We start from the raw sequence: 24,852 nt of genomic DNA on the forward strand, positions 1-24,852 counted from the left end.
AGTTATATTTTCACTAGAGAAATTATTTGCAGCGATAACCCACATTCGACTAAACGCGGCGAAAAAAAGGGCAGCAACAATGTTCTCGCGAAACTAGTCGAAATTGGATATTTCGTTCCAAAAGCCGCGCCGCTTTTCCCTTTACGTTTTACATTTTCAATGGTCGCATTATTTCGCGCGGCGCACACGCGGCTCGTCCCGTTGCATCAACCATAACGTTCCCTTTCCCGGACGGTTAGAATCGCGGTATCACCAATCTACAGCCGCCAATTAGTTCCTAATTGTTCCTAAAAATATTCAAAACTGCGCCGCGTTTCGAGAAGAACCGGCGTCGCGGTTCCCGTTTCTCCGCGCAACTTCCCCAACAAACCCGCGTAACGAACGCGCGGCGCCCGGCTTCGGCGCGGCCGGACCGGCAGCGAAAATTAAGAACCCGTTGAAACGAAGCAAATGAAAATACACTTTCGAATTCGTGGCGATCAGCGTCGGTGAAACTCGGGTTCGTCGCGTCGGCGTCGCGCGACGCCCGGTCGAATGGGAAGCGAATGCGAGAGGAGCGCGTCCGGCGAGCGGCGCGTCGAATTCTTCTGGATCGGATGCCGGCGAGCAATCCTTTTATCTTCGGGGAGGGTGCGGGCAGCGCGACGCCGTTCGTCAGTTTTCGCGGAGCGATTTATGGGACGCGGAGAGAGTGTGTCGGCTGCATTCTTTTTTCCTTTTTTTCTCGCCGAGAGGTACCTGGCGCGCGCGCGCGCGCTCGCTCTCCAAACGGCATTAAAATGTAAATTCCGGCGGGACATCTACATACTCCACGAGGAGGGAGGCGGCCGGCGCGCTCGCGTTCCTCGTAATAAATGTGAAGCAGATGATCGCCGGGCGCCGGGGTTCCTCGGGATTGTAAACGCGGCCGAACGAACACCCGCAGAATTTATGTAACCTCCTGAGAAACTGTTTTTAATTAAGTCGCCTCGTCTCTCGGAGTTTCGAAGAAGAGGAAGAGGAAGGGCGGAGGATGAGGATGGGACGGGGGGCGGATAGTTGCTCGCGGTCTCCCGGTATTATTTCCGACGTTTCCCGCTCGGCTCTTAAAATATTGGCTAAATCTTTCCGATCCGCTCTGTACTCCGGGCAAATCGAACGGAAAGGATTGCTTCTTCCACTTTCTTCCGGCTCCTCGTGGCTCCCATTCGGCCACGATGCTAACTCGATTCTCCTGCGAAAACCGACTCCGACCGTCCGTTTCCGTGCCCCGGCACCGGTTATTTCGTGGGCGAACCTCCGCGGCGACCACGCGGCTGCGGATTTCTTAATTCTCGCGGCGCGGTCCTATCGATCCCCCCCCTCCCGAATCGATGCACCCGGCTGCTGCTTTTCCGCCGGAAGCTCGAGGCCGTTCCACCCGAAAACCGACGCGGGATGCGAAATTCTGCGATAACGAAAACTGATACTTCCGCGGTCCGAACGGAAACAAACAACTTGCGCGAGAAACGAGCTCGAGCGCCAGTTAGCGAACCAATTATTTATTTCTTTAATTCCGCGGGAGTGGACCTTCCCTTCCTCCCTCTCTCTGTCGTTCTCTCCCTCCTCTCTCCGTCTGTCCGCTTTTGCGGATAACTTACAATTCTATAAACAGAACGATGCACAACGGGTGTTTCGCTTTGTCCCGCGAAACTTTCGGACGGGAATGTTTGTCGCTGAAGCGGAGCGGGGCTTAATACGAGCTACTTTCGTCCCGGTTTTGAATCGGATTGCAAGTTTTAATGAAATATCTGTCGGGGGCGAGCCAGATGGAACGTTAAGTAGTTGGTTTCGGAAAATCGGAAAGTGTGCCGTCGCGTCGCGACCCGGCAGCCGGCTTTGATCTCGCTCCCCGGCTCCGCGATGGAAATTTAAGTCCTCCGAGCGGGTTAATTGCGAGACGTCTTCCACGAAAATGTTAATTACCTCGCGCGAGGGCCCACGTTCCCATCGAATCGATCGCTTTTGTGACGGGCTTAAGATCCCGCACGCGTCTCCAACGAGGTGTCATTTTCTCTGCCCCCCCCCCCCACGAATCGGAACCTACGGAAAAAATTCTCTTCCTCGAAGGGTAGAAAGTTCGCAGAAAATTCGGAGAAAGTTCCGAGACGAGACTACGGTTTTAACACTCCGCCGGCGGTCGCGATTCTCGACATTTTTGAACGCGCGGCGATCGAACGCGGTTCATTGGCCGCGTTGATCAACCTCATTATCTACGAACGGTTTTCATCCGAAAAAGCTCAAAAGAGACAATCGTCTAAGTGTATGTGTATAAATTACTTTGTGTAATAATAAATTACGTATTCGTGAAAATAAAACAAATCCATTTGGTTCGAGTTCGCCGATATATGAATGGCGCGTACAATTTAATATTTTCGATTCGCGTTCGCGTTTTTTGTTTTTTTTGTTCGCGGGTCCTACTTCATATCGTTGGCAGTCGAGTACCAGAGCCGGGATCCAGTTTTTAAAAAACAATTTATTAATAAAAACATATTTCTGTATTCGAAAAATATGCATTCGATACTGAATTTCATCCGCGGCGCATTCTACAGAGTCTACGGTTAGTATATTTAATTACCGTATGGTTTCATTACTGTCTATCGCGCAGCCGAGATTACAGTCTGCCGCTTTCAAAGTTCATCCTCCTCTACACCGTGGCCAGAAGACCGCGGGCTTTTATGCGTAATGAAGATTGCGAAACGAAGATCTCCATTAATTGAGAGATACGGCAGACATTTAATTTCGTTCTGAATCATTTTAATCAATCGCGAACATTGTCGATCGAGGAATTCTTTAGATATCTTTAACCCTTTGGAGCAGGGGTGTCAAACTCAAAAGCTAACTTCGGCCATAATAATAAATAAACAATGCTTAACTTTAGGTGGGCCGAAAAAAAAAATCAATGTTCATAGAAACAAATATTTTTATTTTGAATAAACATATAAAACATTTATGTAATTAAAATAAACATACAAAATCATTTTATGTAATAAACGCATAAACGTATAAACATATTAAATTATTGTTTACGTCCTGATACTTGACATCAAAAATGTTTATCTCGGGCCGCGAGTTTGACACCCCTGCTTTAGAGTCTATCGGAACATGTGTGTCCCAACTATGTATTTCGTACGCCTATTGGGAGAAATGAATCCCGTTTTTTCATAATGCACAAATATACAAGGCCACAAAAGTGTTGGTACACCTTTTAAACAGCAATAACATTCTCAAAACTGAACCAAATGATTTGAATTTTTTTTAGACGACAGAGGGACTAGTCTACTAGATTATGGCTAAAAAGCATTTTTTCAATCTACGAAATACATCTTTTAAATTTTCGTTATGGGCTCAGATAAAAAAGTTAAAAGACAAGAGATTTTTTTTTTGTCATTCCACGTAATAACAAAATTAAAAAGAAATCACTTAAGTTATCGTCTAGAAAACTAGTCTCTCTACCATATAAAAAGAATTCGAGTCATTTACTTCAGTCTGAAAATAGTTATTGCGTTTTAAAAGGTGCACGAACACTTTTGTGTCCCACATGTTCAGCCTTTAGCGTCTAAAAGGGATAACCTACACCAATAAAATCAACATTTCCTGTTATCAGCATCCACATGTACATAAAACTTGACTTCAGATATAACGCAAATTAACGAAAAATAAATCACCCTCGAAATGGTTAATATTTCGTATCCGGTCTCCGGATTTTCGTCACAAATGCGTAAAATCCGCGAGCCCGGCGAGATATCACCGTTCTCCGCTAGCGCGGCGTTTTAAAGTCTGCCCGTAGAATTCCCGCGAGTCGATACCGTGTCAAATAGCAAACAATAGCGTCACTTTTCGGGAAGATCGCACGAATGTTCGCGGAGCGAGCGCGGAACGCGCCGCGACAATCGATATTCGTATCGTCGAATCAAAGAGTAACGCGAGTGATCAGGTGGACATTGATGAACGCGGCTCGAAACTGATGCTTTCCTGTTCGGAGCAGCGGGAACTTCAGACGCGCGCGGGGCGAGGCTCTCTGATTTACGCTTCTCGATTTCTGCTCGGATGGGTATCGGGAAGGTTGGGTCCGTATCTCGGAGGAGAAACAATGGGACAGAAGGTTCATCGAGGGGTTGATCTCGATTTTTTGTTCGAGCCGGCCGTCGATAGCATCGGGCCGGTTGATTAGAAAAAAATGGAGGCGTGCACCGGTGGTTAAAGCAAATTTCAATTTCCAATCGTTTCGGGAAACAGCGACGCATTGCTGCCGGCAGGTAGGAAACAAATCGAAAGCAATCCATTAGCTTTCGATTATCAATTTGTATCATCCGGCTGCGGATGCCGGGCGCTCGAATAACCCGATATCGGTTTATCAGTCATGCGAATTTCCGGCGGAGTTCCGAGCAATGACAATCCAACCGGGGGAAGCGTCTTGTGCATTAGTTTCGTTTCCGACGACTACGACTACGACGACGACGACGACGACGACGATCCTTCGGAATCTCCCGATCCTCTATTCCTATCCCCTATCCCTCCAGCCTGTTTCTGTCTCCGTTCCGCTTTTGTCCCGGTTCAATCCTCTCGGCGTCTACTTTCGGAACGTACTCGCATTGTGCCCGCTCCCAGATACGAATTAGGATCGGTAAACCAGCCTCCGATAATCCCGGACAAAAATGGCGGATCCGGATCGATGGAACCCGGTAAAACGGTCACTGCTGGCCGCAGTATTACGCGTATTCACGGCTGCCACCGTAATCGTGTACATTTCCCCTTTATTTCGCCAGCGAGATGGCTTTCCCGCATTTTATGGATCGACGCGGACCGCTGAAACCCGCGAAAGACCCTCGAACACCGCGCTCCCAATCGAGTTTCAACCGTGTGTCTCCCTTCGAAATCGAACGATCCATTTTCATTTGCACACCGTGTACACTACATTCTGTAATCCTTCGGGAACAATGTCCTTCGTTTTCAATAGGCGTTCAACAGCCGTCCGCTAATTCCCGATAAATATCTGACGGCTCGCGTCCGTCCCTAGGCTGGCATCCAAGTTGGAATCCTGTCTGGGATCCGCTGCGAGCTGCCTGGTTCCCTCCTAATCATCCACTTTGCTCTCTTTGCCGGCCAATTTCCGATAAATACCCACGCGGCACCTTCTACCCCTAAACTATCCGATCAGCAGCCGTTGCCCCGGAGTTCCCCATTTATCCTGTTACTTTCGTTTATCCTGTTTCCAGCACGGGCGTAGATCCCATCAGGAATCCTGCGCAAGCTGACCAGCCTCGCGTCATCCTGTTTAGGCTCTTCGCTCGTCGATCTCTGGTTGTTATCTTCGCGGCACGAGACATCTTCTTTCGGGAATTCAGGCGCACAGGTTGAAGTCTGCTACAGTGAAATACTCGACGAATTCGCCCTATCGAAAATTCACGCAGCTACGAGTTGACAGCGATTTTCGCCAATAAGATCCACTAATAAGACCCATTTTGAACTTTTCCGATCAGTTTTAGGATAGTCCGATTTATCTCGGCGTTTTAGCTCTTCTCACACGCCACCTTAACGTAACATAAAACGGCGAAGTTCATCGTTTCACCCTACCTCGTTCCTGACCCAAGTGGACGACATCACGGGACGTACTTCGTCCTTCGTCCTATCTTTTCGTCTATCTTTCTGTACTTCCGAGTCAGAGGACTAGGAAATCATGAAATTTGATCATTCGGGTATCGTTCTGAGTCACAAGGCTAGCGGATGCTATTTTCAGTTCAGGACTGATCGGCGTAATCGTCTCTCAGACGTGATAATCATTTCTGGCCCGATTTTTTACCACGTCTCTCAGACGTGACAATCATTTCTGGTTCGATTTTTTACCACGCCTCTTAGACGTGACAATCATTTCCGGGCCGATCTTTTCACCACGTCTCTCAGACGTGATAATCATTTCCGGGCCGATCTTTTCACCACGTCTCTCAGACGTGATAATAATTTCCGGCCCGATATTTTGACCACGCCTCTCAGCCGTGACAATCATTTCTAGTTCGAACTTTTACCACGTCTCTCAGACGTGACAATAATTTCTGGCCCGATTTTTTACCACATCTCTCAGACATGACAATCATTTCTAGTTTGAACTTTTACCACGTCTCTCAGACGTGAGAATAATTTCTGGCCCGATCTTTTACCACGTCTCTCAGACGTGACAATCATTCCTGTCCCGATTATCTGACCTGGATTATCTCTCAGACGCGGTTGTGGGGCAAAGGGTTAAAACAGTTGCCTTTGCCCTTGCCCTTGCGCGCCGCGGGGCCTGTTCACCATTATCTATATATGTACACCATTATCTCGGACGTGTCCGGAACTATGCCTTGACAGGCCACGCTAAACCGCTAACCCTGTCACAAATTAACTGACAGCGAAGCGGTATCGCGTTACCTTCGATTTCTCTCAAAACCGAGCCGTCGCTCGGCTGCTAGCCGTTTTTCGAGAGTCCGATAATTCTCGAGGCGGTCGCGGTGCTCGATTTTTCGCAGAGATCGAGACACGTCGGAGATTAGTCGGCGGCAACGTAATCCCGGCCGCGTCGGTACAGAAAGAAACTCGCGGCGCGGGTGATGGCAAATGGTCCGCAAATAAAACTTCATTATGCAAAGAGCAGCCGCGATTTCGTTGTTTCCCCGTGGACAAGACAGTCTGCTGGCAATCTTGTTAAAAGGGGTACACACGGCAGCAGCTAAATAATCAAGGGCCACGCTCTCCGGGCTCGCCCGGAGAAACAACGATGACGAATTCTTCTTGTCGGCTATCCTCGGCGACCTTCTCCCGGCCCTCTAGACGACGCGATTAATAATTGAAGCTGTTAGGGGAGACTCTCTCTCTCTCTCTCTCTCTCTCTCTCTCTCTCTCTCTCTCTCTCTCTCTCTCTCTCTCTCTCTCTGTTGACTGTCGCCTCTCCGTTCGAGCGTTTAATAGGATACTAATTTCGCGGGGCGCGATATCCGCCGATATCCCCCGCAGCTTCGGGGATAATTAATTGCGCGAGCCTCGGATCGTACGGCGCGTATACCTAAACCGTGCCCGCCGCGCTTATTGTTATTCCCGCGGATACGGCGCCACCGCGAAATTAAATCCGCTCGCGGAAACGGTAATCCCTGTCGCACAAAGGGTCGTCTGTCTTGTACACGGAAATTACTTTTCGCTTTTTCCGAACAAATCCCGTTCTGGATTAGCCGGCGCGCGTGTCGAACCCCGGGCTCGATGGAATCTCGAAATTCCGCGCCGACATCGGGATCTCCTGGACGACCAAATTGCGCGCAGCCCTTCGAATGCTGATGTCGCGCGCTAATCTCCGCGCGATCCGCGATCGTAATTTTATACGGTCCCTTCGCTCGCCGGCGAAATCGTCGACGAAATCGTTGGCGAGGGAAGGATGCACGGAAAGGTGAAACGTAATTAATAAACACGTGCTTTTGTAGAGGAGGAATAATCATTGGCTTGCGATGCGCGTCTTAGGACTCGAGTCCCTTGAATTTAACCCTTTGCACTACGCTGTTCCCTCTCGTGGGACATCGTAATTCTAGCATATCACTCGGATGTCCCCTCTCGTGGGACATTGAATTTTATTAGTGATTATGGAGAATTGAGTTATTTCAGCGCAACTTTTTCATACATGCATGTTTCCCTGAAGTTTTCTCTTGAAATGGCACAAGAAATCAAATGAAAATATAGTAAAATTACTAAGTATATACAAGAAATGTCAGCGGGTTTTGACGAGAACGCGAGAGGCGTGCTCACGACGGTTCGAGCACTTCAAAGGCACCATTTGAAAAGAGCGATAACGCAAGTTTGTAGAAGAAAGATCGGTATGCGAACATAGCACGCACTGTATAGTGAGATTTATAATCATAAAATCTGGAGGAAAAGATTTTCAAAGCTGAACTCAGTCTGATTTGAAGCGTCGAGCGGTACAGATAGATCTAACGAATGAGAAAATCGGAAAAGTGATTCTTCTCTTGGTAAATAAATTGTTTGGTAAAAGTTCTTTTGGTAAATATTATCTTGTGAGTTAGTAATAACAATTAGAAATTTTCAACCTATGTATTTATTCATATATTTTATTAGAACAATGGCAAAACGTTCAAACACGAATGAGTCTCATGACACAAGTAGTAGCGAAGATGAGCTCCAGATAGACGTTTACACAGATATGTTAGAAAGACTAACTGTAGAAGGTTTTCTTCTACAGTTAGTCTATCGTTTTGATAGCAGTACTAGTGATATCGTCCAAGCAACAAGGCGACGAGAGAAAGAGTTCGCATAGATAGCGATTACAGCAACAAAACAAAATTATAAAACAAACAATAACAAAATTATAAAAAATAAGATATTGATTTTTTTGCAAATTTCTCGATTTCAGCCAATTCATATAAGTCCAATATCATTATAATATGTTAGTTAGTTCCAAAACCGTACTAAATAATACGAGGATCTGTAAATGCCCGTTTCTGCCGAAAAGTGGCGCCGAGTAGCTGGTAGCCAACGTCCAAAATAGTTTGGAGTGCTAAGAGTTAAAACAGTTGTCGCTGACGTCACTTTTCTTTTTAATGTTCCGGGTGGACTTACAAATTGTCCCCGGCTTCTTACGGATGTAAACTTCTATGCTCCACGAGCACTAAGATTTCCTCGCACGTTACAGCCTTTAAAATATAAATCCTTTCGCGAAGTCGCGTGCACGTGACTCCGGCCGTTAAAGTGTACAGAAAGATTCTTCCAATTTCGACGTTTTGAAATAATATTAATATCGAAGTGAAATATGCGAGACTTTACGATCCCGTAAAAGCTGACGAATTTGCGATATTCGAGGAAGCAACGTTCATTTTCTCCGCGATTAAAGCGTGTTCAGCGAGAGATAGGCAATCGTTCGAGTGACTTTTTATCTAGATAATCATACGAATGAATAAATAATCGAAGAATTACGAATGTAGCGATCAAGAATTACGACTTTAGCGATTGTCTACTGTGCCGCGATCGATCCCACTGCTTTCGCTATCGTTAAATTTTAAAATCAAATATCAAACTTATCGCGATCGCCGCGCTAACACTAACGGATTTGTCCCGTTTATAAATAAATATAAATTAGAACGATTCGGGCGCAGCTTGCGAAATAATTAAACGTTGAATTCGCAGCCTGTATATCAATCGGGGTTCTCGAGGTATCGATTGGAAAACGATCGCTAGCGCGCGGCAAGTTTCGAGCCGCAACTGGAGATTAATTGAAATATTAATCAGGACGGTTTGACTTTCTTCGGATGCCGCGCGACCCGAGTTTCGCCTGGCGACTTTTAATTGAAACATAATCCAGCGACCGGGCTAATTAACCGAGCCGGATGAGATTTCAGTGGGCGATGGAAATCCGTCGCGACGGAGCTGGCCCGCAACTCTTTTTGCATATCTTAAATGGCTGGTTCCGTTCCGTCCATCGACGGTCGACGAGCAAACAGCTGCCCGCAATCTCGGTTGTCGAAGAGCAACGGAGCTTGAAAGTAGATGGGGTGCTCCTACAGCCAGACAATGGGCTATGGCGTCCCAATTTCCTTGCGGGTTCCAGTCTGTTGCGACGCGACGCGGACCGGAGTCACGATCCGGTGCATGTATCAACCGTTCCGGCTAAGTCGTGTCCCCTGGAAAACTTGATACCCGAAAAAGGGAACCGCCGACGAAACGGAAACGTGATCGGGCGATAGCTGCTAACGCGTATGTTGGCGATAGCTTATTTTTGATCCTGGAACGGTCGCGCGTGGAGTGTTCGACACTCCAGCAATTTGTTTTATAATTGACGTTCCTTTATATTTTAGAGAAATGTTAAGCGGTGTCACCTAACAGTCAATATTCTGAATTTAGCTTGAAAGCTCAATTAAAAGCTAATTAAAAGGTTAATTAAAAATGCCAAAAAGTCACGGTTTTGTTCGCGGTACAGTAAATTCTCTGCAATTGTCCCTCAGCTTGGAAACGAAAATGGACAATTTGGGAAGAGAAGATACGATTATTCGAGCCTCGCGGCTCGTTCTTACAGTTGTTGACAATCGGAGTCTATAAAAACGAGCCGCGACAACTATAACCGTCAATTAAAGTTACATAAAGTGACTTGTAAAAATAATGCAGTAAATTCTTCCAAAATTGTTTATTTTTGTTTAGAAGCCGAAGGACAATTTTGGAGAGAATTTACAAGTCTCCTGGGGTGTCGCGCACCCCACGCGCCGCTTTATGTAACTTTAATTAACGATTATAATTAGCGTTGCTTTTATCGAATATGTCACATTAAATTTTATTATTCAGAAATAGACAAAACCAACGGGATAAATTTTAATGAATAGCTTTCCAATTTCGATGATCATAAAATAAAAAATATGGAACCGGTCTATTTGATCTGCAGAGGTTCGTTTAGTGTTAACACGTTCGCGGAAGCGAATGCTGTGTAGCAGTCATTCTCATTGTGACGCAAACAGACATGAATGCTATAACATATAAATTTATAATCCACGTTTTCATGCATTCAATTCCATATAGCGTTTATGGTTTGAAATTGTTAGACTTTTCAATCTAACGGCTAACTGGTCCATTGAGTATTATCATTTCATTCGGCCTTTTTTTCGTACTGAAATGTAATACAAAAATGTGTGTGACTAATCAAAATTTAGACATCACAATTAGTTTAAGTATAAATCACCCGTTTAAACATGCCAGGTGACCCGACTATCGGATTCCGTTATTTTAACATTTAACAGACGGCTTGTTTTTCGTCTGTCTTTCTCGGTTTCCGGGCACTTTTTAAAGGAATTGGATAAATATGTATGTACAGCTTTGAAACGTTACAGTTTTATTGAATTAAATTTTTGATACAAAGTTATTTATTTACTCGTCTAGTATTAACCCTTTGTACTCGAAGCCATATTAACTGTAAATTTAAATTAACTTTCCCGATTTATGGTATTTTCATTTTAATGACAAAGTGCATTTTACGCATATGAAATCGGGTCTTGTGACTCATACAACAGTTAGACTTTTAACAATTCTTTATACATATAATTATATAATACTTAATATAATAATTATAAATTAATTATACATATAATATATTCTTTATATATATAACAATTCTTTTTTTAACCATTCTTTTTATTACAAAAATGATCTTGGAACGTGGTACAACAATTTTCATGGTGCCTCGGAGTCACCACTCCAGCGCAAAGGGTTAATAAAATATGAATGATGGATTAATAAAGTATTAATAAAAATTCAAGCAAGAACCTGAATCTACGTGTAGAAAGTCCCGTTCTAGAAACTCAGAATGCAAAAAACGTAAATCTACGCGGCCCGTCCTAGAAAGTCAAAATAGAAAAACGTAAATCTACGCGGCCCGTCCTAGAAAGTCCGAATAGAAAAACATAAACCTACGTGACTCGTCCGTGAACATTATTTCATCCCCAAAAGAATCTATCCATGGAGCGAGCAAGGCAGGAATGCCTTCTGCTAAGAGAACCACGACTGACCTCTCGGCACTTGCCCGAGAGAACCGTCAAAGGTTACGTATCTTTTAAGCGCGCGAATAATTCCTAGCCCGCGCGCGACGCGTCGTACGCGCAAACAGGAGCACGGTGTTCGCAAGTTCGCAGTGTTCGCAGCAAACTGGAAGTCCATTGAACGGGATCCAATCTCGGAGGAAGAGCCTCGCGACGACGGGGATGATTCGCAATATCATCCCCGCGCAAGACCAGCGGTGTTATTTACGGAATTTCGCAGACGATTATGCGCCGCCGCGCGGGCTATGAGACGTTAAGGGGGGTGGGTGATGGGAGGGTGGACGGGTGGAGAACGAGACGAGGAAATGTTTCCAATAGGAAGCACAATATTTTCCCCGGAGCTCGAGGCACGGGGCTCCCTCCCGCCCCCCCTTAAGATCCGATCCGCGCTCCACAGAGGCCGGGCTTATAATTCCGGAAAGTCTACGGCATTTCGGGATTCAATCTTTACACTCCCGCGGCTCCATTCTCCCCTGTAATTCCAATGAATCCTCCGCGGGAGGGACGACTTCCCTCTTTCCGTCGCGATAACGTCGTCGGGCCTATCGAAGCGCCTTCCATCCATTCAGGCCAGCTGTTACACGCTCCTCGGCGCGGCGCGGCGCGACGCGAGCCTGGCCCACGCTGACAAAGACCCTTTTCCTCGTGTCCATGCATCCGTTCGGACGTGTGTACGTGCGCCGTACACGACCAAGAAGGCAGCCACGTCGACTCGAGAGCCAGATGGTTCTTCCATTGACGTCTGTCTGTCTGTCTGTCTGTCGGTCTGTCTCCGTCTGACTCTGTCTGTCCGTCTTTTTGTCTGCCCCTCTGTCTCGATGGCTGTCTGACTGTCTGTCTGAGCACGGCTGCAGACGCGTCCTCGGTCTGCCGCGTACTCTCACACCTGCTGTCCAATTTCGGCTCCATATTTATCTTCCGAGCGAACCGGGATGTCCCACCGCCGCTCACCCCCGCGAATTATTATGTGCGCGAATTAACCCCCCCCCCCCCTGCGGGATGACACTCCGGAGCACTGTCGAGGGGATATTTCGGTCCGCAGGACCTGTCGCTCATCGGGTCTTCGTTAGGACATTTTTTTCTCCGCGAGGTCAGGAGACTGTTTCGTATTGATTTTCTGCGCACGTGTGTTGTACCTCTTGGAACGAGGAATATCATTTTTTTTCTTTTCTTTTTTGAAGACGGAATACTCGAAATTGTACGAGCGGTTTATTTTTGTCTTTGTATTAATTATTTTATCTTTTCATATGATAATAAGGTTATGTTATTTGGCTTTGGATTGACGTACAGTTAGTTACAAAATTGAGTGGACACCTTGTAGAACGCGATAACTTTTTTAAGACTGGACTGAGTGACTTGAATCTTTTTTTTATGATAGGGGCTGATCTACTAAACGATGACAAAAATGCCTCTTTTTAATTTTGATATTACTTGGGTTTACGAAAAGGATGAAAAGCTCTTTTTATCCAGATCTTCGAGAGGCATTTTTTAAATTTCCGTTATAGGCTTGGATAAAAAAAAAGTTAGAAACGGGAGCTTTTTTTAGTTCCTTTCTTGTCATTCCAAGTAGTAGTGAAATTTAAAAAAAAGCATTTTTTGATCACCGTCTAGTAGACTAGTCCCGCTATTGTGGAAGAAAAATTCAAGTCACTGCCAGTTTTAAAGAAGTTATTGCGTTTTGAATTTGCGCTCAATTTTGTGAGCAACTGTGTATTATATTTATTTATATTGATCAGTTAGCTGTTGCCGTCTCTTCGAAACGAAGTGCGTGGAGTGCAATTAAGTAAAAAAATGTTCGATTTTCGTCAGATTTTGTTTAAATAAAACTCTTTTATAAAATATAATATAATTATATTATAATAAAAATATAAAAATAATAAAATTATATAATTTAGTCTACTATAATTATGATTTAATCCATTAATTTTATAATTTAGTCTACTATATATATATAGTAATCAAATTCAAATAATTTAAGACTACGAATGTAAAATTGTTGAACTGCCAACTAGCGACGATTATTTAAACAAGAAGGAGATTCCTAAGCCACTCCTGCTTTCGTAACAAACGCAGAAACTGTTTATTTTCCATAAAAATCCGCGGTCCATTCGTTCGGATAATATTTCATGAACACCGTGGAGGGGGTAAACGGCGATACAACGAATGAGAACGCCGGTGGCTCGCTGAATTAGTTCGAAGTAAAATCCCTGGAAGGGGAAAGCTTCCGTCGAACGGTTTTCGTGAACGTCGAGACGATAGTTCGCCACCGAGAATATACGTTCGCGTTCTCCATCGTTTCAGTAGCGGGTTCGAAAGCAGAGAGTTTGACGAGCAAATCGATTCCGTTCCCCGGCATCTTGGTTTCTTTCTCTGTGCTCCTGCGAGCCGATATACCCCGCCTTCCTTAAACCCGAGACCCCGAAGGACCTGAAACGTAGAAATGGGAACCGTTCCCTTCAGTCCGGCGAGGCTGCAGGTGTGCCGTCACACGGACGCACACCTGTACACGTTCTCGGGACGATTCCGAGCGCGATTTCATTTGCGCCCTAAGTCTCCGCGCAATATCCACTTAAATTGCGCTCTCGCGCGCAGGCGGCCCAGCTAGCGCAGCGGTTCTCAATCCGTCCGACGATCTTCCAAATTTCGATAGAAGAGAATGAAAACGAAAGTGTTTGACAGAAAATGGAATAGCCGAATCTTTCTATCTTGAATTTGATTAACGATGCTCGAGCGAATCGTTTTTCTAAAGTCGCAGCAATTTAACGCTAGATTTACGCAGCACAAAAAACAGCTGTCTTACATCAGTTGATAACAGTAATAATAAGACTTTTTTGAACGCTTCGATCGCTGTGTCAGTTGCACGCGGGTGACGGAATTATTTGGGAAATTAATTAATACGCTGATCTGTCGTCTTTTTAATTTCATTGGGATCCGCAGAATGTAAGAATGTTCAAAATTGATTTGATATCGCGCCACTTAGCTCTTTCCAATCTTAATTCGATCAAAGCTCGGACTAATTAAATCGTCGCCTGATCGGTCAATTTTCGGCAGTTCTGTAAATACTGGATTTACGGAGCACGAAAAATAGCTGTTTTATATTAGTTTATGAAAGTGACAATTTACTGACATTTATACTGATTTCTAACAAGCGTTATTGCCACATTTGCCGTGTGAGTAGCATATAAATTGAATAAATAACTCATCAATGTATCTTTACGATATACAAGGTATCCCAGCTTTTAATGTTCAAACTTCGTCAGTATATTCTATGGCACAAAGTATGAAGAAAATGTTATGTAAACATAGGTCATATAGAGCTTTATTAAGAAGTTATAACAAAAATTCAGAATAGGAATAGTAATCAATTAAAAAGAAAATAAAAAATAAAAAAAATCTTCGATCGATGTCAATCATGTACTGTCAACAACGGTTATTAATACACATTTCGAAATGTATTAATAAACACAGCTTACATAAACACACGGCATGTGCTGATCTATTCAAGCCAATGCTCGCAGTAACAGCAAGTTGATTACTATTCCTATTCTGAATTTTTGTCATAACTTCTTAATGAAGCTCTATATGACCTATGTTTACGTGACATTTTTTTCTTACTTCGTGCCATAGAATACACTGACAAAGTTTGAACACCCTATAATGGGGTGTTATATAATATAATTAATATAATTAATTATATTATATAACATTTATATTAATGTTATTATTATATTATTAATTATATTATTATAATAGAATAGAATAGAATAGAATAGAATAGAATAGAATAGAATAGAATAGAATAGAATAGAATAGAATAGAATAGAATAGAATAGAATAGAATAGAATAGAATAGAATAGAATAGAATATAATATAATATAATATAATATAATATAATATAATATAATATAATATAATATAATATAATATAATATAATATAATATAATATAATATAATATAATATAATATAATATAATATAATATAATATAATATAATATAATATAATATAATATAATAAAATATAATATAATATAATTAACACCCTTCAATAATGTTGGGACACCCTATAATCGTAAATTAAACAATTAGTGACCCGCCATTTTGACGGGTCCCGTTAAATCTAGTGTGAAAGAGGATGTTCGAAACGGACCTCTTTGTGTCAACTTAGTCAGCTAGCTCTAATTATACCGTACATGTTCGATTTTCTACGCATTTCGTTTAAATACAACACTTCCATAAAATGTATGAAAAATGTATAAAATATATGCTCAACGCGTTAAGCGTCAAACTTGTTTGGTCTACCTTCCTCCATTTAGCCCGCGTTACAAAATTCCGTGAAACCTGCGAGTACCGTGTTTCAACCAGTTAACTGTGGCGATCTCTTTGCAAAGCGCCCACCAGTGTGTGTCGCGATAATCAAGCGATGACGGGCGATGAATCGAACGATCAAGCGATGAATCCAACACAAATTATTTATAACATTCATTCGTTTGTTTCACTTCGTCTCGACCTCTAAACATATTTCAAACATACTAAAACTTACGAACATAATTCAGTTTTCGCCGGAATCACAATTTAAATATCAAATTGCAACAAAATTTTACGAACGACGGATATAATCGTCGTGACACAACATTCTGCCGCATCTCCGTGACGGATATAACACGCTTAACCGGTTAATAACACTCGTTTAAATTTCTTTTCTCTCGCAACGATATGTCCAGGCACGTTCTTTTACGATCCCGAAATTGTTCGAAATTTAGTAACAGAAGAATATCATTTCTTAAATCGTACATCGTCGGTAATTGAACGCGGCGATCGACGCGTCAACCGGCGCAGCTGTTTCCGACGAGTATATACGCGTCGCGAAGAAACGACAACGTTACGCGCTCCGTCGAGTATACTCGTCGAAATAGCTAATTGGATAATATTATAAATTCGTCGGGAATGTTTTCCGCGGCGATGCAGCGAACGATGCGAGAGTTTCTGCACAATGAGCCAGCGCTCGAGCTTGTCAGGATCTCAAAAGGTTCTATTGTAAACGTTTGTGTATCGCAAACAAACGCGTGGGTGGAGTGAGGAGGTTGAGGAGCGCTGCGCGAGGGCGCAGGGAAGATAGGAGGCAGCGCGTAATGCAGCGTGCAGATAGCATCCCGGCCGTTTCTAGATAACAATGACATCGAACGCGGACCCGATGGAATCGTAATGAAAACGATCCGCGTATTAATTGGTTTTAATGTCGGCCCGGGGGCGCTCGGTTGGCCCCGCGACCCGATCGAACGCGACCCCGAAATCTCCATCGTTCTCGAAAGAGTGGGAATCGGTTTTAACGCTGCCGCCCGCCCACACGCCTCGACCCGGCTGTAATTCCGCCGCCGTCGAGAATCGGGACACGCCTGTTGCCGATGCTTTTGCAATCTCTGCTCGTTACACGCTCCTCGATTGACAAACTTTGATGACGCTGATAATGGATACTCTCGGACCTCAAACGTTGCGTGGATTGTACCACTGATTGCTTTCGTATCGTTTCGACATCGCCGACGATTATTCAGCCATGCTCGATAAGCGACGGTCTGGCCCTCTCGACGATCTTTGTCTTTTGAAAATGTTTCCTTTGAATTCGTTTCAAACGAGTGACCTTAAAATTTGAAAATTCCGAAGATATTCGGAGGACCAGAAGGACGTTCTGAGCTTCGAATGAAGCAGAACTTAGTCGTTTAAGATGTCATAATTTTGCTTTGAACTTTTCGCGCTATTGTAAAATCGTCCGAAATTGTTTTTGCAGTTATAGTACAACGGTAGAGAAAAAGTTACGACGGTCTGACTCTCTCGACGATCTTTGAAAATGTTTCGTTTGAGTTAATTTGACCGAATGTCAGCTTCAAATTTGACAAAAGCAGCCTAAGAGCAGACGTTCAGAGGATGAGAAGGACGTTCCGAGCCTCGAATAAAGCAAACTTAGTTGTCTAAGATGTCATAATTTTGCTTACGAACTTCTCACGATGCCATAAAATCGTCCGAAATTGTTATTGCAATTATAGCACAACGATAGAGAAAAAGTTGCGACGGTCTGACTCTCTCGACAATCTTTGAAAATGTTTCTTTTGAATTAATTCGACCGAATGTCAGCTTCAAATTTGACAAAAGCACCCTAAGAGCAGACGTTCAGAGGACCAGAAGGACGTTCTGAGCTTCGAATGAAGCATAACTTAGTTGTCTAAGATGTCATAATTTTGCTTTCGAACTTCTCGCGCTGTCGTAAAATCGTCTGAAATTGTTATTGCAATTATAATACAACAGTAGAGAAAAAGTTGCGACGGTCTGACCCTCTCGACGATCTTTGAAAATGTTTCTTTTAAATTAATTTGACCAAATGTCAGCTTCAAATTTGACAAAAGGCAGTCTAAGAGCAGACGTTCAGAGGACCAGAAGGACGTTCCGAGCCTCGAATGAAGCATAACTTAGTTGTCTAAGATGTCATAATTTTGCTTACGAACTTCTCACGATGCCATAAAATCGTCCGAAATTGTTATTGCAATTATAGCACAACGATAAAGAAAAAGTTGCGATGGTCTGACCCTCTCGACAATTTTTGAAAATGTTTCTTTTGAATTTGACCGAATGTCAGCTTCAAATTTGACAAAAGGCAGCCTAAGAAAAGACATTCAGGGGACCAGAAGGACGTTCCGAGCCTCGAATTAAACAGATTTTAGTTGTCTAAGATGTCATAATTTTGCTTACGAACTTCTAACGATGCCATAAAATCGTTCGAAATTGTTATTGCAATTATAGCACAACGATAAAGAAAAAGCTGCGACGGTCTGACTCTCTCGACGATCTTTGAAAATGTTTCTTTTGAATTAATTTGACCGAATGTCAGCTTCAAATTTGACAAAAGCAGCCTAAGAGTAGACGTTTAGAGGACCAGAAGGACATTCCGAGCCTCGAATGAAGCATAACTTAGTTATCTAAGATGTTATAATTTTACTTACGAAAAAACTTCTCGCGCTGTCGATCGTCCGAAATTATTATTGCAATTATAATACAACGGTAGAGAAAAAGTTTCGATGGTTATTGAGAGATCTGCTGTAGCAAGATGTCAACTATGATATCCGATCGAAAAATGTGGTCCGCGTTCGCCCGTTTTTAAGGTATCCGAGTGAAACGAGCGTCGACGTGTAAAATGTAAAGTGTCAAGTTTAACCTTTGATGCCGGTTCGACGTGAACGCGTACGTCAACGACGCCGCATTGGCTGTCACGTGTATGCATGAACACGCCATATTATATAAATAGAATCCAATAGAAACATGTACAACGAATATTTCGCGTTTCGTTAGTACACGTTCGGAACACGAAAATTATCACGAAAATACACGGAAATGATTATTATTATTAGCCTTTTCGTTTCGTACAGGATCAAATGCATTGCAATAAAAATAACTGAATTCTCGTCAATTTAATTACCGGCTCGAGGGGTTAAAAACGTTGAAATGAAAACCGCCGTGCGAAGTCGCATATTCCAATCGTACAATAATAGCCAAATTAAAGAATTTGAGAATTATCGACGTTCACAGAAAATATGTTAAAAGCGGCGCTTTAAATCAGCAGTGTCTAATTTTCCATTTTGAATTTTGCATTTTTGCAAACCGATGAAGAAGACCTCCCATGCCTGTTACAAACTTTCTTCATTCTTTTAGTTTTGTTTTCGTTATTTGAACTACGAATCATCGTTATATAATCATAGTGATGTCATAAAATTATAAAGTCACCACGAATCAACTTAACCGTAAATCCTGTTAACAACAAACTTTGGTCACTGAACAGTGCACGCGACAGTAAACAATGAAACTATATGTTTCTCAGAATCAGAAAAATGTGACTTACGTCGCTATGATAAGCGAGTCGCTATGATAAGCAAGTCGCTAAATAACCAAGTCGCTTAGCCTTACATAATAGCCAACTTAACCATAAATTCTGTTAACAACAGACTTTGGTCAATGAACAATGCACACGATAGTAAACAATGAAGCTACTTCTTTCTCAGAATCAGAAAAATGTCAATAGTGACTTACGTCGCTATGATAAGCGAGTCGCTAAATAACCAAATCGCTAAATAACCAAGTCGCTTAGCCTTACATTCGTATGCACATAGATATCCGCGGGGTCGGGAATCCGTTAAGTGGCGTCTCCGAATTTTTCGAAGCCCCGAAGGAGCTTCCGTTTATTGGCCGTGGAGCTGTATCGTTAGCAGACTTGGTACACGTGTACGTAGGTACGGTCTGGTTTCGGCAGCAATTTGCGCAACGATCCCGGCGTTCCTGCTCGGGATCGATGCGGCCCTCTTGAAGACATTCGACGATCCCGGCCGGCGATCGCGCCCGTGAACACCGAAATATCCGCAGAAATTGAAGTGGCCGACGTCGAGCGCCGCGGCGCGCCGTTTAAGTGTGCCCGGGACAGGGTACGTTTGCACGGAGGATTTCGAGGGACAAGATGTCCGGCGCGGCTTGGAGAACGCATCTCCGAGGATGAAGGGGTCCTTGGAATGCGAGCTATAGGGTCGCCGGGGGCCGGTGTATGTGTTTCAGACTCCATTACTTGAATTGGGATGGGAATACCGGCTGGTCCCTACACACCCTCCATATTTCGGGCAAATGTTCGCGCCCATCGGCCGCCGTCTTCCCGGCAGACCGTTCCCCATTCTCTCTCCCTCTCTCACTCTCTCTCTCTCTCTCTCCCTTTCTCGCTCTCTCACTCTCTCTCCTTCTCTTTCTCTCTCTCTCTCTCTCTCTCTCTCTCTCTCTTCGCGCCGATTCCCGCAGCAAATATACACAGGATCGTCCTATTTTCTTCGGTCTCCCTTGTTCCCTATTTTCGGGATTCCAGACGGGACCCGGAACGGGCAGCTTCCATGCGACTTCGCGACCTATCGTCCGGATCTCACGGTTCTTGATTGGTATTCCTGGCAGCCGGACGTTTTTCTGCCGGACTGTTTGGGGAATACCCGGTTCAAGAATTTAATTCTCGTGGCCCGGGCGCGCCCCGCCGGCAAACCGACCGACCGCCTTTGCCCGGGCCCGATTCAATCCGGCTCCTTCGGCCCGCGTATCCAACTTCTGCGAATTAATCCGATAATTCTGCGAATCGCGTGGCTTCGCTCGGAAAATACACCGCGGACGGTTACCTCGCCTCGACCTTCAACATTCTCTTCTCTTCGCTTCCGCTCGATTCGGCGGACGACTCTCCTCTCTCTCTCTCTCTCTCTCTCTCTCTCTCTCTCTTTTTCTCTCTCGAGATAGGAACGGTACATTCGCCGACTCTTCGTTCTGAATCCTGATTTCGGCCATCGGTCGAGTCACCGCGAAACGGAACAACGGGGACTGTTTTATCGGGGGTATAACTTTCCAGCGGTTCACGTGAAAGAGACGCGATACTTTTCGGTGCTCGGTGCATTTTCGAGATCGAGCGGTTTCACCGGATCGTTCTGTTGCGATCGCGATACGGAGGTACATAATGTAGCAGTTTCTTTGTGACTGCATTGCTTGGTGGAAGATTGTCGAAGCACAGTTGTTAAATTATTATATGTTGTTAACATGGATTGTATGTTATTATTATATGTTATTAACACTCTGCAGTCGAGGATATTTGAATTCGTAATAACATGATTCGCGAATAAATACTTTTAACCGCTCTTTAAATAAAAAGAAATTTCGATATTGTTTGCTAATACTGATGCTGTTACTAATTATTGATACTAATTATTTTGGAACGTGGTATAGCAATTTTTAGTTTCTCCCGAGAGTTGCCACTCGAGTGGAATTTTTTAAAAGGCCCCAGATTGACTTTTGCATTGATATTTAGCTATTTCGTTGATCTACATTATATGTAAAAAATGATTAAAATGATTGATCCTAAAATGAATGTACTGATCTTAATTGGTCCTACTGGTCCGATTGGACCTAAAATGATCTATAGCATATAACACTATAAATTATATAATATAATATATTATTATTATTATTATTACAATTATTATATTATATTATATTATATTATATAAATATATCTATAGCATATAACACTATAAACCTACCGTACCGATCGAAATGACGGTTTCCAAACGTTATTCTTTTAAAATTGTTGAAATTAGTCTTTCGTGGCAAACGATCGAATGAATCTCTGACTAAATATATTTACCAAATAAAATAAAATAAAATTCAAAAGCGCGTTATATATACAAATACAGCAACAGGTCCAAACGAATTCGGCTTCGCCATTTTTCAAAAGCCAGCCCATTATTAAACGTCGTTAGAATTCGTTCTATATATTTAGCGTTAAGTAGCCAGGAGCGTAGCATGTTCCGCGTAACTATCGGAGCCCCGAAGACGAAAGGAAGAGTCACGCGCCGAGCGTGTAGCGGAGCGAAGGGCCGCGGAAATCGTATTTTCGAAGTGGCTAGCCGAATGGCAGTTCCCTCGTTGGCGGACGCCGTGGAGAACGGCGCGCGAAAGGCTTGTACAAGGTTGATCATGGCGAACGAGCCCGAAGGTCGTTGGCTGCGTCACGTACAACGGAATCCCTAGCAGCTCGGACGTGGTTACGTGTTCGCCCGGCGAAATAGATTCGTAGACACGCCGCCCCGCTGGCTGGGGACCGTAGCGATCTCTGGGCCGTCGCGCCGCGAAATTACCTCGGATGTTAGAATTATCGACAGGAATTCCGCGCCGCCGTTCGGCTCTCCCGGCTCTGGCGTGGGTGAAAGGCAGGTGCCGGTAATGGTCCAAGTTCGCGCGCGAAAGAAACCTTCTTCGGGAAGGGTTGCGCTCTGCGAGGCCCTGCCGCGGCAAAACTCGGGAATTATCGCGTCCCACGAATTTATTTCGATAGAAATTCTGGGGGCCACCGCCGCCCCGGGTAGACTCGATCTATGGGACCGTGGGATCCCCGTAGACCGCCGGGTTCTCACGTAACTACGGACTAGCGAAGTTTCGAATCAGCTGGGACTATCTTCAGGAACCGCTAGTCGTAAATACGCCCGGCGCGCGGATCTTAACCGTAGAACTTGCCGGGACCTTGCTAGATTTACAGGGTCTACTTGATAGTGCGACGAACGATGGCAGAGACGCACGACCCGCGGCCAGGATTAGCGGCGAACCTCCGTTTTCAAATTCATTTTCGGCCGGCACACCGCGCCGACCGCTGCTTCCCGTTTCTTCGGCCGAACTTCGCTTTTCGAACGAGTCGCGCGAGTCGATCTCGCGTCGCCGGCAGATCTCAGATATGATTCTTTTGTTCGACGCCGGCATAATAGCTTGGAAATCTTAGATTTAAAAAAAAAATGTCGGAGATGGCGGTAATATAAATTCCTAAAATTAAGATATGTCATCCAAGAATTTTCGTACTTGATTCTTAGATAAATAAGCACAATGCTATAGTTAGTTTGCTGCCTTTTAACACCTAAGAAATATAGTTCAAATGTTATTTCAGTTTTTTAACACGTTCAGCGCCGACCGCTGCTTCTCGTTTCTTCGGCCGAACTTCGCTTTTCGAAGGAGTCGCGCGAGTCGATCTCGCTGCGTTCTTAACACTATGCCGTCCGCAGATCTTAGATATGATTCTTTTGTTCGACGCCGGCATAATAGCTTGGAAATCTTAGATTAAAAAAAAAAAATGTCGGAGATGGCGGTAATATAAATTCCTAAAATTAAGATATGTCATCCAAGAATTTTCGTACTTGATTCTTAGATAAATAAGCACAATGCTATCGTTAGTTTGCTGCCTTTTAACACCTAAGAAATATAGTTCAAATGTTATTTCAGTTTTTTAACACGTTCAGCGCCGACAATCGCCCGCTAAAAAATTCCCACGAAGTCGAAGCAATTTAATTAATTGAACCGAACCTAGAAGGTTGAAATTTATCATAGTGGACGAGATTAGAACTCTTTCGCATCCGAAACATTCCGGTCAAATTCAGTTTGTACGAATATATTACAATGAAAATGAATGTTCAAAATTGGTAAAAAATTAGTGTCACCCACAAGTGACCGACGCGGCGGTCGACGTGTTAAAATGGCACCAAAGTGGTACCACCGGCATACAACGGATAGTTTTTGCATGGCACCAGCGTGGTGCCACCGGACGGCATAGTGTTAACACTAAACCTACCGAGCACTAAAAGCGACGAATTTCTGTTGCTCCGTAAGAACGATAAAACCGAATCTATTTAGACTTTCCATAATTTTTACGAATACTCGGACTGTGAAATTCATTTAATAATTTCCTACGAAAAAGTCTCTATAATTTCAGCAATTTTTAAATACAAAATGTAAAACCGGTCATTCTGACCGGCTTGGTAGCTTTAGTGTTAACCCCTTGACATACAAATAAAATGGAATTTGACGCGTCCGAAAAATACTATTTAACACTAGATCGCCCAAGGAAGTCATTTTGACCGCTCTTTAATTTCAATTAGAAAAAAAATTACGTATATAATGATACAATTTCTTAGAATTTTGTGACTTTTTATACAACATATAAATGCGTTTATTAATAATTGTAGTTACCTCCCCCCTCCTTCATTTCTGGTATATATATATATATATATATATATATATATATATATATATATGTTATACCTATATTGGCCAAAAGCAGTCGTTTCGACTGCTTGGGAAATTTAAAATAATCAAATGACTCTTATTATTGAATTGAGTAAATTTCTTATATGACCAGCTCTGTATTGAAATAACATTTTTTTCATTTTTTTCGATCACCGTTACATGAAAACATACAAGTACATGATAAATTGTCGATTTGGGCGTATACCAGATAAGTTGCAGTTGCTCAATAAGCTAAAGTAGTACTTGTTATTCGTATCTTAAATTTTTCTTATTGTTAATATTTACTAATAACCTGTTATATAACTGTAAATAATATAAAAAAATATTAAAAATTGATTTTAAACAAATTTCTTTACACATTAGTTATTCTTTCACAATGCAGTCATTTCGACTGCTTTTGGACAATATAGGTATATATTATACTAAGTTTCAGTCTTTCTAGCGTTAATTTGGCTCGACCGATCGGTTATGCGCAAGCTGAGAAAGAGAATGTTTTATTTCGAAATTTGTATTACCGACTCGCGAATGCAACCTTGTTATCGGCACTGCCGAGAAGGGAGGAGGGTGGGGCATCTTGAACATTGTAAACAAACCAGAAGCGACGCACGAGTGGAGCAACCGAGTAATCTAATAATAGACTGCACGCCGTCCGCCGAAAACA

The 24,852-nt window shown here is 43.3% G+C and overlaps 1 protein-coding gene and 1 long non-coding RNA gene across 4 annotated transcripts in view; one reads left to right on the forward strand and one right to left on the reverse strand.

Moving 5' to 3' along the window:
• LOC117229120 (lachesin) overlaps positions 1-24,852 on the forward strand; it is a 593,951-nt gene that overhangs the window by 298,024 nt on the left and 271,075 nt on the right. The gene's annotated exons all lie outside the window — the stretch shown is intronic.
• LOC117229122 (uncharacterized) lies at positions 13,627-19,016 on the reverse strand. The gene is made up of 2 exons (XR_004492480.2): positions 18,563-19,016; positions 13,627-13,997 (listed from the first exon to the last, which is right to left on the reverse strand). It is a non-coding gene; the product is annotated as an uncharacterized LOC117229122 (long non-coding RNA).

Source organism: Megalopta genalis, chromosome 7, assembly GCF_051020955.1.
Source record: "Megalopta genalis isolate 19385.01 chromosome 7, iyMegGena1_principal, whole genome shotgun sequence".
NCBI classification, from domain to species: Eukaryota; Metazoa; Arthropoda; class Insecta; order Hymenoptera; family Halictidae; genus Megalopta; species Megalopta genalis.